This window comes from Dasypus novemcinctus, unplaced genomic scaffold (assembly GCF_030445035.2).
Source record: "Dasypus novemcinctus isolate mDasNov1 unplaced genomic scaffold, mDasNov1.1.hap2 H_1, whole genome shotgun sequence".
NCBI lineage: Eukaryota > Metazoa > Chordata > Mammalia > Cingulata > Dasypodidae > Dasypus > Dasypus novemcinctus.
This window is the reverse complement of record NW_026688138.1, coordinates 773280-790816: the sequence shown is the minus strand read 5'-3', so window position 1 is coordinate 790816 and position 17537 is coordinate 773280. Positions and strand designations below refer to the sequence as shown.

Sequence of the window (17537 nt, the reverse complement as noted above, 5' to 3'; positions counted from 1 at the left end):
GTGGGGTGGACCCATATCCTGGGGAAGACTAATGCCGTCGAATAGAGAGAACTGTATCTCTCGTGAGAAAGGACGGCTCCCAGGGCATTAGATTGGCAGGCGTTGTGGGCCCTAAGGGGAGGGGAAAATGGACGTGCAATGGATGGAACAAATGTAAATAAGGGGGCAAAAGAGGAGTTATGTGAGAGTACACGAGGATGAATATAAAACAGCTAATATTACACCAAAAACATATAGGGGACGACAGACTAATAATGAAAACCATAAGACAAAACATAGGATAACTAAAAAATTTAGAAAACTGTACAACCTAAAGTATGGACCACATAGTAAGCACAAATGTTACCTTGTTTGAAAACTATAGTTTCGGAATCTGTACATCAGTTTCAGGAAATATGATATGAATAAGTTAAAAGATTATTGCTGTGGAAGGGAAAAGGTTTTATGGTGGATCTGGGGAAATACTGTATATTGTATATATGAATTTTGGTGATCTAAGACTCTTCTGAAGCTGACATTATGTTGGGATTCACTTTACGGGAAGTTTTGGATCACAGAGTGGTTCAACAATGGCAGCAGAGGAATACTGATATGGGATGTTATTGACAGGATATATATGGTTGACACGGAGTTATACAGGGCATATGCCCAGGGTATATGGTAATGTCTATATATACTCATAGTGGAAACAATTAAAAACAACAGCTGGGGGGGTACTGGGCTCCTGGCCGGGGGGTCACTGTTGTGGGCCCTGGGAGAGCAGCGGCAATCCTCCAGGTGCAACGGCAAGAACCAGGAAGGAAGGAGGGCCCAACAGTGGGCTCTTGATACTAATGGCTACACTTTTGAGCCTATGCACCTGCAATAAGAACAAGGCCTAGAGTAGCATTGTGCCTGGGGGTTTCCTCCTGACAGCCTTCATGTTACTCAAATGTGGCCACTCTCAGCCAAACTCAGCGTGTAGATGTGATACATTCCCCCCAGCGTGGGACACGACACCCGGGGATGAGCCTCCCTGGCACCGAGGGATCACTACCACATACCAGCTTAAGAAGCAACTAGAAAATGACCTTGAATTAAAGATTCAATGCGGAACAGCAGAATATACCTGTCTACATATAATAACATGACTTCGGGAAGCGGTGTGACCTAATGTAAGGGGGAAATGGGAAGGAGAAATGAGATTATAAGGCTGTGAGTCTCTAAAAAAGAGTCTGGAGGTTGTCAGAAGGAATACCCCTATGTACAACTGAACAGAGTCTAAGAGACAGATAAGGTAGATACAACCCCAGGTATTGGTTCTTTTGAGGGATAAAGAGACCCACGGGTTCTATGGTCATGGCAGAAGGGGTTCACTGCCATGACAGATGGCCCTTCTTTGGAGCTGGTGTTTCTGCGTGATGGAAATGGACTCAGAGGGGATCTCTTTTCACAAGACTTGCATGCTACTTTATTGGAATTGTAGTTGGTGCTGGGTTTAAGATATATGTAGGGGATTTGAATCTCTGGACTGATAATATGACACCCAGGCCCAGAGCCTCAACAGACTTCAGCTCCTACACTTTGACTTATTGGACTTACTCCACTCAGCTAACATGGAGTTGAAGAAGGTCAACCACCACAACATGGAGCCTAGAGTGTCTACAACTAGAAGCGGGAAGAGTGCATCCAGTACCCATGTGCAATCTAAGCCCTCACTTGACATAGGTGTGCAATGGACACAACCAATCCAATGTCCACAGAGAAAATGTGGAATGGGTGTGGGAACTGTAGCCATGGGGGCTGCTGGGTGTGGGGAACGGGAGGAAGAGATGAGATGTGGAGGCGTTTTCGGGACGTGGAGTTGTCCTGGATAGTGCTTCACGGACAATTACGGGACACTGTAGATCCCCCCAGGGCCCACTGGATGGAACGTGAGAGAGTCTGGGCTATGATGTGGACCATTACTATGGGGTGCAGTGATGCTCAGAGATGAACTTACCAGGTGCAATGGATGTATCACGATGATGGGAGAGAGTGTTGCTGTGGGGGGAGTGGGGGGCGGGGGCGGTGGGGTTGAATGGGACCTCATATATTTTTTTTAATGTAATTAAAAATAAATAAATAAATATTAAAAAAAAAAAAGAAAGGAAAAGACAGCAGAGAGTAACTTTGAGTAGTGTGAAGAAATGAAGTTTCAGAGAATATCTATATTATTCATGCTAAGTTGGTATCTTTTTAAATTTGTAGGTTATTGATGTACGGTGTACGTATAAACCCCAGGGTAATAAAGAAAAAGTATTTTTAAAACATACAGAAACAGAAGTGAGAAAGGATCAGTCAGAAGCATCATAAAAAAACAACTCTGTAGAAAGAACTTTTCAATGAAGGAAAAGAGCAGGAAAAAAAAGATAGGACATTGTCTTGGTTTGTCAAAGAGCTGCCGATGCAAAGTACCAGAAATGGGTTGACTTTTTTGAAGATTTATTTGGGATAAAAGCTTACAGTTCTGAGACTAGGAAATGTCCAAATCAAGGCACCATCAGAAATGCTTTCTCACCAAAGCCAGCTGCCAAGTGGTGAAGTAAGATGGCCACCAATTTCTGCCAAGGTCTCTGTTTTCCCCTCCAGAATCTGCCATCTCCCAGAGTTCAACTGTGGCCAACCAGGCATAGGGCTTATCTCTTTCTGGGCCTCCTCTCTCATTCTCTTGGGGCTTCTCTCCCTTACTGCAGCTGTAGGAAAACCTGGAGTCCGTGCTTTCTCTACTCTCTACTTTCTCTCATATGACAGGCTAAAAAATGGTGGCTCCCTTTCCCTGTGGGTCTGCCTCTCTCCGTGACTCTATCAACTCCTTTAGGAGGGTGAAAACTCAATTTGAGTCATGCCCCACTGACACAGTCCAATCAAAAAGGGCCTCACACCCTTTTTGAATGAATTAGTTCACAAACATAATCTCTTTTTTTAAGATTCATAAAAGAACTTCATACTATCACAGATATAAAAAACAAGGGACAAAATAGTTGAAATAGGTACTGCCTTTACCGTAGTAACACTGAATATTTATCGATTAAGCTCCCCAGTCGAAAGACAAAAGATTGCCAGAATGAGCATGAGCCAACTATATGCTGTTTGCAAAGTGACTTAACTTACACACAAAGACATAACCAGGTTGAAATTTAAAGTTGAAGAAAGATATTCCATGCAAATAACAACCAAAAAAGACCTGGAAATAGGTTTATGAATATAGGACAGAATATACTTTAAATCAAAAGTTGTGGTAAGAGGCAAAGAATGACATTATATGTTAATAAAAGGGGCAATCCTTTAAGAAGAAATAACAGTCATAAATATTTTTACAGCTAACTATGGTGCCACAAAATACCTAAGGCAAGGACTGACAAAACTGAAGGGAGAAATAGACACTTCAAAATAACAGTTGGCTACCTCCATACCACTCTCATCAATAGATAAAACATCTACGTAAGAGATCAACAAGGAACAGAAAGCTTGAATAAGAGAAATCAACAAGACCTAACATATACAGAACACTGCACCCAGAAGATCATGATATATATTCTTCTCAAGAGCACATGGATCACTCTCAAGAATAGATGTTGGGGTCACAAAACAAGTTTCAATAAATTTTAAAAGATTGAAACCATATAAAGCCTCTTCTCTGACCACAATGGAATGAAGTTGCAAATAACAGGAGGAGAATTGGAAAATCAACAGATATATAGAAGTTAAATAATGCACTCTTAACTAATCAGTGGATCAAAGAAGAAATTTCAAGGGAAATCAGTAAACATCTTGAAACAGAAAAATGAGAACCTAACATGCCAAAACTTAGGGGAAGCAGTGAAGGCAGTCCTACAGGGGAAATATATCACCCTAAATGCTTACCAAATAAGAAAACAGAAGAACTAAGATCAAAGACCTAACTTCATAACTGGAAGAACTATCAAAAGAATGGTAAATTAATCTCAAAACAAGCAGAAGGAAAGAAATAACAAAAATTAGAACAAAAATAAATGAAATTGGGAATAAAAGCAATAGAGAGCATTAACAATACCACAAGTTGGTTCTTCGAAATGATCAGTAAAATTGACGGACCCTTTGCTAGATTGACAAAGAGAGATGATGCAAATAAGTAAAATCAGAAATGAGAGAGGGGATATCACCACTGACTACACAGAAATAAAGAGAATTATAAGAGGATACTTTGAAAAATTTTATGTCAACAACATGGACAACTTAGATGAAATGACTGAATTTCTAGAAACATACAACTAACCTACACTGACAAAGGAAGAAACAGAAGAACGTAAGAGACCATGCATAACTATTGAGATTGAACTAGTCATCAAAAACCTACCAACCAAGAAAAGTCCTGGACCAGATGTCTTCATTTCAAAAAGAACTAATATCAATCCTGCTCAAAATCTTCCAAAAACTGAAGTGGAGGGAACACTATCTAACTGATTCTATGTGGCTATAATCACCCTAACACTAAAGCACAATAAAGATAATAAAAGAAAAGAAAATTACAAGCCAATTGTATTTATGAATATAGACGCAAAAATCCACAACTAAATACTTGCAAATTAAATTAAACAATGTGGAGAAGTAGGAGCCTGTGACCACCCCCACCCGAGAGGAAAATTCCACAGCCCCCTAACCGCATATATCTTGCTTATGTAACAAGCTTGCCCGACTGTAAAACCTTATCTCAAAGCCTCCTCCTGTAGAAAATCTCATCAGCCCCTGCCAAAAGACCAATCTGACCCAGACCCTTGTAAATAAAAACTCCCCAACCGCTTGTCTCCCCTGATAGAATCCCCAGCACTTAATTAACCGCAACATCTGCTTCTGTACGTGCTTGCTTGCTGAGCTATTGCCCTCAACCCTGCCCTGAACCTAAAGGCCTATAAAAAAGCTCTCTCCTCTGCATAGGATGGGGCAGTCGCTGCGTGGCTAATAAAGCTCTCAACTGGAACTTTATTCAAAGTCTGAGTCTGGTCGATATCGCTGGTCTATAACAACAACACATTAAAAGAATGATACACCATGATCCCCAGATATGCAAGGATTGTTCAACGTAAGGAAATAAATTAATGTGGTACACCACATTAACAAAATGAAGGGAGAAAAGTGACATGATCTTCTCAATTGATGAAAAAAGGCATTTGACAACTCCACCATCCTTTCTTGATAAAACCACTGAAAAAAAGGACTAAAGGAAACTTCCTCAACATGATAAAGGGCACATATGGAAAACCCACAGATAACATCACACTCAACAGTAGAGGACTGAAAGATTTCCCTCTAGACTGGTAACAAGACAAGATGCTCACTGTCACCACTATTCAACATTTTACTGGAAGTTCTAGCCACTGCATTTATGAAAGAAAAAGAAATAAAGGCAGTCAAATTGGAAAGAAAGAGGGAAAACATTCACTATTTGCAGATGACCTGATTCCATATATGGAAAGTAACAAAAAATAACCAAAATCCTGTGAGAATAAATTATTTCAGCAAAGTGACAGGATATAAAATTAGCATGCAAAAATCAGTAGTGTTTCTATGCCCACATAAAGAGCAATCTAAGGAGGAAATCAAGGGAAAATTCAACTTGCAATAACAAACTAACAATCAAACATATAGGAATAAATTTCACTGAGGATGTAAAGGAACAGTATACAGGAAAAAAAGCAAAACATTGCTAAAAGAAATGAAAGAATACCTAAATAAATGGAAAGACATTCAGTGTTCATGGATTGGAAGACTAAGTATTGTTAAAATGTCAATTCTATGCAATATGATTTAGAGATTCCATGCAATTCTCATAAAAATTCCAACAACGTACTTTGCAGAAATGCAAAAACCAAAGATCAAAGTTAATTGGAAGGAAAATGGGCCCCGAATATTCACAAGTATCTTGAAAAAGAATAATGAAGTCAGAGGACTCAAATTTCCCGGCTTTTAAACATATTACAGACCTACAGTGTTCAAAAAAGCTGGGTACGAGGATAGATTAACCAATGGAATTGATCAGAGAGTAAAGACCGTGACATGTAAGACCAATTGAGTTTTGACAAGATGCCAAGTCCACTCAATGAGGCAAAAATAGTCCCTTCAACTAATTGTGCTTTGAGAACTGGAGCTTCATATGCAAAAGAATGAATGAAGAGGAGAGGCAGGATCGCAGCAGAATAAGGAACTCCCAAAGCAGCTTGTCCTAATTCCATTTACAATAGCAACTAAAAGAATCGAATATTTAGTAATAAACTTAACCAAGGATATAAAGGACATGCATTCAAAAAACTACAATACATTGTTAAAAGAAATTTTAAAAGACCTGAATAAATGGAAAAAACATTTCATGCTCATGGACTGGAAGACTAAATGTCATTAAGATGTCAATTCTACCCAAATTGATATACAGATTATATGCAATTCCAATAAAAATTCCACCATCATATTTTAAATAAATGGAAAACACAATTATCCAATTTATTTGGAAGTGTATGGGGCACCAAATAGCCAGTAACCTCTTAAAAAGGAAAAGTGAAGTTAGAAGATTCTCACTTCCAGACTTTAAATCCTATTACCTAGCTACAGTGGTAAAAATAGTATGGTACTGGCATAAAGATAGACACACAGATCAATAGAACCAAACTGATGCTTCAGAAATGGGCCCTCACATCTATGATCAAGTGATTCTTGACAAGCCTGAAACCCATTCAGCTGGGGCAGAACATTCTATTCAACAATGGTGCTGGTAGAACTGGATATCCATAGCTAAAAGAAGGAAAGAGGACCCCCATCTCACACCTTATACAAAAAATAACTCAAAATGGATCAAAGACCTAAATACAAAAGCAAGAACCATACAGGTCCTAGAAGAAAATTTAGGGAAACATCTTCAAGACCTGGTGGTAGGTGGGGGATTTTTAAAACTTACAGTGAAAACTCGAACAATGGAAGAAAACATGTATAAATGGGATCTCTTCAAACACTTTTGTCATTCAAATGACTTCATCAAGAAGGTGAAAAGGCAGCCCACTCAATGGGAGAAAACATTTGGAAACCACATATCCAATAAAGGACTGATTTCCATTCTATATGAAGAGATCATACAACTCAATAATAAAAGAGCAAGCAATCCAATTAAAAAATGGGCAAAATATTTAAATAGACATTTCTCCATAGAGGAAATACAAGTGGCCAAAAAGCACAAGAAAAAAAATGTTCCATACAACTAGCTATTAGGGAAATGCAAATAAAAAACAACAGTGGGATATCATCTCACACCACACAGAATGGCCATTATTTAAAAAAAAAAAAACAAAGCAAAAATGCTGGAGAGGATGTGGAGAAATAGGAACACCTTCACTGTTGGTGGGATTGTAAAATGATGCAGTCTCTGTGGAAGACAATTTAGTGGTTCCCCGGGAACCTAAGTATAGAACTGCCATATGATCCGTCAATTTCTCTACTAGGAATATATCCAAAAGAATTGATAACTGTTGACATGAACAGACATCTTCACTGATGTTCACATTGGCATTATTCATAACTGCCAAAAGATGGAAACCACTCAAGTGTCCATCAACTGATGAATGAATAAACAAAATGTAGTATATACATATGATGGAATACTATGCTGCTATAAGAAGAAAGGAACTTGGGACACATATGATAACATGGATGAACCTTGAAGACATTATGCTAAGTGAAGTAAGTCAAACACAAAAGAACAAATATTGTATGGTCTTATTAATATGAACTAAATATGAAGAAAAACACATGGAGTTAAAACGTAGAGAACAGGTTATCAGGAGATAAGAGGAGAGATGAGAAGGACTACTCATGTTTAATTAACTTGATTGTAAAAGTGTGGAAATGGACAGAGTTGATGGTAACACATTACAGTGAGTAGCAGCTGGTTTATAAATGGGACTGTGGCTGAAAAGGGTAGTCTAGGGATGAAAATGTCTACTGAAAGAAACGTAGGGAATAATCTAGGAACTGAGTAACACAGTGATTCCAGAGGTAGACACAATTGTGGTTGAGGGTACAGCTGCAAGAGTGTCCTTCTGTGAGCTAGAGCAGAGTACATCACTATTGCAGAATGTGGAGAAGCATGGGAAAAATACAATCAGTGTGATCAATGGACTGTGGTTAACAGCAATACTGTAATATTCTTGCATCAATGCTAAAGATGTACTGTTTGATAATGTGGGGGTATGGAAAAAGTATGTCAAATGTACACCATGGAACCATGGTTAGTTGTAATAGTCTGATGGTATTAGCTCATATCTGTAACAAATATTGCACCACGGTATGGTGTGTTTGTGAAGGGGTACTGTATCGTAACATGTGCATGATTATTTTTTAAGTTTACAACCTGTGTAATAAAAATATATTTTAAAAAGAATAAGGTTGCTTTGGGCAAAAATATATCAAATGTAAGATATGAACTACAGTTGATAGTAATATTTTGACTATGCCCTTGCATGTTTGTAACGTGTTTTACAATAATGCAAGATGTTGGTGGTGGGGTGATATATCAGACCACTGTTTGTATGATGTTATGCATGTTTATTTTGTAAGTGCACAACTTTTACTATACACACTGTTTACATATGTTCACGTATTAATGATATACTTCAAAAAATTTTTTTAAAAAAATGAATGAGTACTCCTAACTCAGAACATATACAAAATTTAACTCAAAATTAATCAAAGACCTAAATATAGAACCAGGACTATTAAACTCCTAAAAGAAAATGTAGGGAAGCATCTTCAAGATGTTCTGTGAGGCAATGGTTTCTTAGACTTTATACCAAGAGCACAATGAAAGAAAAAATAGATAAATTGGGCTTCACACAAAATTAAAAACTTTTATGTATCAAAGGACTTTGTCACAAAAATGAAAAGACAAACTACTTTCCTTTCCCTTAGGCAGACATATCTTGTACATCTTACATTTTAAGTTATCCGAAAGATCTTAGAAACTGTCATCAAGCTAACATACTTCAAAACACAATTGTCTTTAAATATAAATTTAAATTTTTTATCTTAAAGATCTAATAGATTTAATGCTAGCTGATTTGATTGGCAATCCTGTATAAATTTAGGAAGAACACACCCGAGTAGAATGAAATCATATCTTATAATGTATTCAAATTGATAATTCTAAGGACATAACTATTTTTCATTTGACTATTAATATTAAATTAGCCTTATGTGCCAAAGGTTTATCTGCAGATAAGTGCTCTGCACTTAAGAAGTTATAAAAGGTTTCATTTAACCATCTGAGTAACCTGATTAGAAGCAAATATTATGTATCATCAAAATAATCTCCTATGCTTTATATTGACTTTATCATCCTTTACTGCTTAAGTGAACAAGTCTTCTCACTTTTGAAATAATTATGTATCTTTAACAATCATGCAATCTCCTCTCTTTACTTTTAAAGTCATTTATTGTCATTTTAGGCTCACAGTTAACCATGATCCTGGTACACAAAATGTGAAAACCTGGTAGCTTTTGACATATGCCTTCCCACAATCAAACCTAAATGATGACTTCTTGAAATCATACTGTCATTGGGATTTTCAAGGGAGCTTCTGGAAAATCATCTTATATAAAGAGAAGTGATCTTTCACCATATAAAAAGGGAAGTGCTAAAAAATAAAAGATGTGCTAAATCTAGTTAGGTTTACTTGATATGTTATCAGTTGTATGGGAAGCGCTACCAAATTAAAAATGATTTTCTAACCTGTTAATTTTATAGGAAAAATGTTATTAATATAAACATTTTAGAAGTTATATAAAGTTCTTAGAGATGTCAATATCCTCACTGTCCACAGGATGTCCAAATACTTACGACAGCCTGACATTGGAAACAATAGTAGTATTGTTCATAAGCTCAATTAATCTTAAAATAATGATTAATGAACTCTAATCAGATATTCATTTCTGTAAAACAGCAGTATATTAACCATGGCCATTTGAAGTTTTGTCATCTACAGATAATTTTTATTCTCTTGCTTCACTGAAAACACAATTAGCTATTGGCTGGTATGCCTGAACTTCAACAAAAAGTATTTTGGAAAAGACTATTCCCCGTTCTCTGAGGCACTGGGTTCTAATGACATTGATTTAATAACTTTAAAAGCATACCACTGAATTGAGTCATGATCTCCAGAATGGTAGTGAAGAAGCTGCTGGGTTTAAAATATTGCTAAGACAAGAGCAAGTGAAACAAGAATTACCTAGAACTAAATGAACTGGTAAAGAGTGATTATAGTCTTGTTTGGATCATTGTTAATGTTTTACTGTTCTCTTTTCTAGATACAACGAATCCCTTACTGGTTTCCCTTAAGCTATTATTCATAAAACATTCATCTTTATCTTCCTGTCTGATCCCCCCAGATTTTGGGTATTCTTATTGAATGTTATATTTTCATGGCAATATAATTATTCACAGAGGTTTAATCAGAATTTGTCCTCTTTGATAACAGGAAATAATTATAGACACTGAGTGTATAACCAAGCCTTAAGAATGGTAACTCAAGAATACAGAGGAAATTTCAAACTTATTTCTTTTTAGCAGTTGCCTGTGCTTACTCAAATTGTGTAATACTAGCAGAAGCTGCCAAATATGTTTCAGCACACTTAACTCTGAGCAGACCCAATATTTTTACTCCAGAAAACTGAATTCTTATGATAACCTTCTGCTTTTCCTTCTCTTCATCTAAAGTGTTTCAATGTTCTTAAACCTACTGCTCTGCTACCTTTAACCAATGTGGGGGAACCCCATGATTGTAAACTGGTAAGTTCACAATTAATAACCCTATACATACTCCTTTAACCAATCCAGACATCATTTTATTTGCTAATGGCTTTTATGACAGAAACTCTGATGGTAAATTACAAGCAAGCTATGTGGTTACCACTTACTAAAAATGGATTGAATGAGGTAGACTTCCACAAGTTTCTTCTGCCTAGAGGACGACCTCTATGCTCTTACCTGAGCCTGCTTACTATTTGAAGGAAAATCTGTTCACATCTATACTGATAACAGATATGCTTTTGATGTAACCCATGATTTCAGCCTGCTATGTAAACAAAGAGGCTTCCTCATTTGTTCTGATACTACAATTAAAAATGGAAAAATAATAATCTCCTTTCTGCCACTTCACTCCCATCTATGGTTGTCATCATTAAGATAGAGGCTCGCACAAAAAGAACTGGGCCTGAATATTAAAAAATGCACTTGCAGATTTTCTTGGAATATATTAAACCATTGAGATTATATCAAAAAATAAAACTAAGTTAACTGAAAAACTGTCCTTCACTGGCCCAAATTTTACCTTTGGCCCCAGTGATCATTTATAACACTCCTTTTGGGAAACACAAACTTTTTCCATATGAAATTCTTACTGGCAGAACTATATCTCTGAGAAAAAATTGACAGCTGATCACTTATTGATATACCATGACATGACCGAATTTAGAAATTCTTAATTATGCTAAAGATTACTCCAACAGGTAAAGGATACCTTTCCCAACCCACAACAGACACCCCATTAATTATAATCCAGTACAAGGAGACTGGATCTACAGAAAATGACACCAATAAAGACAATCCTAAAACCTCATTAAAAAGATGCTACCAAGTGCTCCTTTCTGACACTGGAACTAAATTACAGGGTGTTGGAACCTTGGGCCCACATCTCTCAGCTAAAAAAGGCTCGACCAGAGTCCTGGACTTGTTCTACCTCCAGAAACTAAAAAAATCAAACTAGCCAGGAAGTCAAGTAGGCAATATTATGAGGTTGCCCACTTTTTCATAAGATGTCAGATCAAGTCCTTACATAGACTTTATCTTACTAATTTTGTAATGCACAAAGTCCTCTCTATTTCCCTATGCTTTCTTGCAGAGAAAGAAATTCTACAAGTAAACAATAAAAAGACAGTCTAATTAAAAGCAACACCAGTGTCTGCTTTCCCCAGAATATTTCAAAGAGAAGTATCATCACAGAATACTGAATTTGTTACCATATATCCCAATCTCTGCACAATGCAGATGTCCCCAATGTTCTACCCATAACATATTTTTCTTGTCCAAATTGTTTCAGTCTCTGGATCAAACTGCACAATTTCTTCCATATCAAATACAAATAACAGACATAAGATCATCTTTACTCCACTTTAAAGTTTCTTGGACCTGTACCTGCACTATAGACAGAACTGGTCTAGAGAACAATGCAAATATCATAGAAGAAGAGTTGGAGACCTTACAGTAAGAGGCCACATGTCTTCACAAACTACAAGGTACCTTAACAATGCATATCCACTTTCATGTTTAAGACTCTGGCTCTGCAATAGATTCACAACACAATTTTTAGCCAACTCTTTATTTGTATTCCTAATACCACAGACCTGTGGTTAATAAGGACAAATGACAGAATTTCTGGTAATGGATCTATAAGCATCACCTTACTATTGTTACCTTGTTCTACCGGGCTGTATTTTCATTTATGGACACTTTCATAAGGTATTTGCCTAGGCCCTAAATTGCCTTAATAGCTGGTAAATGTCAGGGCAATGTCCACTTGGTCTCCTCTTTGCCCCTATAACCAATATGAAACATCATACTGGACTAGTCCCCTCAATCTACATTTTCAGGCAAAATGGGATTTTCCCAGGAAACTTGTGATTCTGGATTTACCTATTTGAGCAGATTGGTGCTTCCTTGACTTGGTGTTAACACAAATGAAAACACAATTAGAAATCTAACAATCACAATAGAAAAGTTTCTGACTCTACTGCTAGAGCTATAGTTGCACAACAGTCACTAGATTCATTAGCTAAACTTGTTTAGCATTGCTGTACTTGATTGCTTACTAGCTGAACAAGGAGACATTTTTGCCATTGCCAACACCAACTGTTATAGTTGGATAAACACTTCTGGAAAATTGAGACACAATTGCATAAAATAATTAAACAAGGCACATGGTTTAAATACCTAAGGCCTTTCTCAGAGCCCTGATTTGATCACTTTGATTTCAGCTGGTTCAAATCATGGGGGCATAATATGATGTGGGTATTCTATCTCTTTATAAAACCCATTTCAGTCCCCCTGATGCGCTGTTTTCTCTCAAGAGTTTTCAGTGTGTATCCCTAGCTGCTTGTGAACCAGCAAATGATTTCTTTATGTCTCATGACAAATGATGATCAAGGAAAAATTGACAACATCATGACAATCTATGGGCCCAACATGAAAACTACCAGCAAGTACTACTCCAAGACCTTAGGCAATAATTGAAAATTGGCCCAACACCTTAAATTCTGATCACAACTCTCAAAAGCTGAGAGATAAAAAATGGGGGAAAGTGTTAAATAAATTAGGTAGGTCCCAGGTAGAGTGCCTCATGCTAAGCCCTACATCAGCAATCTGAAGCTTAACAAGGTTCCTAGCTCTTTTAAGTACTAAATTTTCCTAGAAACTGAAACCTGAGAATACTCTGCAATAACTTGTAAGTTTCCTTTCTTCTCTGGGAATCTTAATCTATTCTGTTTGTTTTTGTGCAGAGTTTTCTCCCAAGCTCCTACCTAGGATTTGTTTAAATTCTCACCCTCACTCAGTTTTCCTTACACTTTTCAGTTCCGGGATACTCTGGTCTGACAGCAATTCAGTTTAACCTTTCCCCATTTTTTTCTGTTAGGCCTTTCTGCCAGTGGTTTTTTTCCCTATCAGGTTGTCCATTACTGGGGAGTCAGAAAAGTGGGGCACTCAGGAAAGTCCATTCCGCATTTCGGGAGTCCCACCGACAGGAACCGCTGGGTGGTTGCCGTTCTGCTGCAGTTTCCCTCTCCCCGCAACCTTGTTTCCAGCCCTGGAGCTCAGCGGGCGTGGGCTCCCGGACATGCGTGGAGTTCTAACTCCTGTGAGTCCCTGTCAAGTCTGTGTTCCCTGCGTGAGGGCCCTGGACCCCTCGCCGCCTCTGGAGAACTCCCCAGCTTTTCTGGAACGCAGTGAAGGGGAAGGGGACGGGGTCTGATCTGGGATAGGCGTGTCCTACCTGGTAATTTTTCTCTTTCTTCAAGTCAGCATTTGTGGAGTCCTTCTGTTTCTACCATCCTCTAGGGCTCTAAGAAGAATCGGTCCTTACATTCACTGACTCTCCGGCGAGGGTTTTCCGGAGACTGTCTTCCGGCGCCGTGTTGATGACGTCACCCTCTCCGAAGCGTCTTGTTTCGTGCGTTTCACTTTTTCGTTTTTTCTTTTTTTTCTTTTGCGTTTCACTTTTGCCCAAGCTTTAATTTCTCTTAATTTCAGACCTTTGTGAAGACTTACAGTATGTACCAATTTTTACAAACTTTCTCGTTGTCCTTTTCTGTATTTAAAGGGAACCTGTCTCACCTTCATGTTTATGAGGTCGTGTGTACAGGAAACCCTTCAATAATCTCTTCACGTGAACATGGATTTTCTATCTGTAACTGAGCGTTAGGAATTAACAAATGATTGTGCTAATGAATCATTACATAGATGCATTTTTTCCCGTTATTTTCCAGTATATTATAAAATAGCTAAAATCTAATATCTGAATTACTGAAACTGGCTAGATTTGCCCCACCATTGTTAACAGTTATTTTAAAACTAGGCCAACCCGTGTGTATACTTACTATTTTGATAGTAACCACTCCACCCTGCCCTGTTTAAATCCATAAAAACCATATTCTCATCAAAATCAGCTTAGGCAGATTTGAGACAATCAGCCTCCTGCCCAACGAAAAAGAGCGAATCCTACTACTTTGCTCTTCCACTGCCCCAAGTCACAAACAGTATTTGGACTGTCCTGGGGCTTCCCAGTTTTTTAAATGTTAATCATTCTTCCCACATCCTAGCCAAACATCATTGACACGCCACAGTCCTAGCTATAATATTGATATTTGCAATGCTTTGAGAATGGCTGCAGGCACCACTGCTCTAACCAAACTCTCAAAACTCATTGACATCTAATTATGAATATCTACAAGTCTAGTGTTTCAAATTTTGAAAAGATAAAAAATATTCAGCCAGTTAAATCAAGGCAGATAACCCTTGAAAAATGTTTTTTGATGTTAGATTGCCCCTTGATTAAGCATTAATCAAGAAGTAATTTGTAATGTTAATACTTATTGTATGTGGATTAACAGCACTGGTCACGAGGCCACTCTAACTAAATACCTGGACCACAAAACCCTCACCAGAGAAAGCATAAACCGTACCTTTGGCACACTCCATAATTCAATCAAGAATATTACTAGAAGTCACTGCTACACAGGATTTTATTCTTGTTGCTAATGCTAAACAAGTGGGAAATATTTCTGCAAGCAGCCTCCAGGGACTTCTCGTGTTTCTACTTGGTTCTTCCTTTTTACAATTATAATAATACACCTTCTATGCTGTTTAGATCAAGTTGTGATTTATTTTCTGAGAGTCAACTATTTTGACCTCTCAACTATCCCAAATAATCAAGCTCAAAACTGAGGTTAACACATCAAGGGGTCAATTGTAACATAGTTTCTTTGAAATTCTATCTTGACTCAGTTTTGAGATCCTGGTTAGAGGCCTCTCAGTTCCCCCTCTTGAGCAAATACATATACCAGCCACCTCTCTTTTCAGGCTTTTTATCTGGGGCCCCTTTTTATCCACCCTAATCTCCCCAGAGACCAAGTAACTATGTGCAGACCCTGGAGACATGAACTGGGTCATTGCAGGAATAGGAACTTATTTTGGCCCAGGTTTTGCTTACCCTGTGATAGGTGGAAGAACTCAAAATACTACTTTGTCTTTGTCATTGGACAGGATGATCATAAAGTGTCTTTATGTGGCTCTCTTTCCCTTTATTTTACTTGGCATTCATACAGCAACTTAGATTTGTATATTCATGCCTTCCATTTGGGCATGAATATGGGAAGTGTGCTGTCATTGTTTCTTTAATTATTTTCTGGGCCCTTATCTCTCTCTTCTTCTTTTGAGACTCCTATATATATATTGGTACCCTTGATTGTGTCCCAGTCAGATATTACAAACTGTCAAAGTATGCAAAGCCTCAAGCAACAATGTTCATCAGAATCCCAAGGATATCTGGACCTCCATAAACAAACCACAAGATAAAGAACTCAGTAAAATATTCACCTGAAAGACATTTGGAGCACCCCAAATATCCACCAATCACACATAGCTTTTGTAATCTTCTTTCTCTTTCAAAACCCTTGCCTGAAAATGCCAAGATAAGGTTTAATTGGGATTGTTATCTAAATCCATGCTCACCAAATTGCAATTCTAAGGCCCCAAATAAATGCCTTTGTTGCCTTGCAGCTCAGTTTATTTCTTGGTAGACACATTATCAAGAATCAAGCTGTCAGGCACAGAATGGCAGAGCAGGAAGTTTTACAAAGAGTTCCCTACACTAGAAAAATAAAAACTGAAAAAAGAGAATGGAATTAACTAGATGGCTCACCTGAAACCAGAATGGATTTTTAGAACAACAGGAGTGCCAGGAGAAACATGGGACTGCAGAGTTCAGCTTTTGAAAGTGAAAGCAAGAACCAGTGAACTGTGACAGGACTAGGCCCCATCCCTAGCCAGTCCCATCCCTAGCCAGTCCCATCCCTAGCCGGCATAACAGCTACAACTTGCAGAAGCTGCAAGTTTATTACTAACCTGCCCCATTGTGGAAGGGTGACCAGCCATTTACTCAGAAGGAGCCACATCCTGTGACATAGAACAGCCCTCCATCCTGAGCCTAGGTGTCCAGATACAGTTCATTTCCTCACAAGAATAGACAAAGGAGCCACATGACCCTACCAACCCCTTCTGTACCCCTAGAATTCACTGCCCCTAGCCTACCACCCCTTAGCCATCCCTATAGGCCCTTGGGTCTTACCTAAACCCAAATCCACTCCAACTAACTATGTTCCCACCTACAGCAGTACTGAGTAAATTCATAACTGCCTCTGCCAGGAGAGGGCTGAAGTTTCTCTTCAGACCCCCTCCATTGGGAGAGCTTCCCAATAAATCCTTGTCTGCAATCACTGATCTCCACATCCCAACTGTCTCACTCCAACATCTAACAAGCCACACATTGCTCAGTCCTGCAGCAGCAGCTGCAGAAATGGTGGTTGCTACTGTGGGTCAGTCCAGCACCTGGGAGCAGCTGCGTGGGTGAGGACTGGCAGAGGAGACCTGCTCTATTAAACATTAGGGTTGAGGGTCAAGGTCACTTTGGTGGATCTGTGAGGGACCAGTGAGTGGAAGCTGGCCCCAGTTTCTGCCCTCTGGGCTGAGGCACTGACAGTCTTCCACCAGTATCCACCTGATTATGAGGAGATTTTGTGGGTTTTTTTTTCCTTCTGTATGTGGGCATTTCCTGCTATGAAATGGTATAGACTCTGACCTTGGGTTCAGCCCTATCAGCAGCAGATGTTTCTGGCCTTAGAGCAGCATCTACCAGGTCTTAAAGACCCAGTGCACACACACACACAAAAAA

General features: G+C 38.4%; 1 protein-coding gene across 5 annotated transcripts in view; it reads right to left on the bottom strand.

Annotated features, from left to right (window-relative positions):
• The window catches only part of LOC101434341 (zinc finger protein 596-like), a 103073-nt gene extending 88851 nt beyond the window's left edge, over positions 1-14222 (bottom strand). For all 5 annotated transcript variants that reach the window (XR_011648171.1, XR_011648173.1, XR_011648172.1 and 2 more), the window contains exon 1: positions 14082-14222. The gene's annotated coding sequence lies outside the window, so the exon portion shown is untranslated. The remainder of the gene's footprint in view (positions 1-14081) is intronic.
• Positions 14223-17537: the final 3315 nt, after the last annotated feature.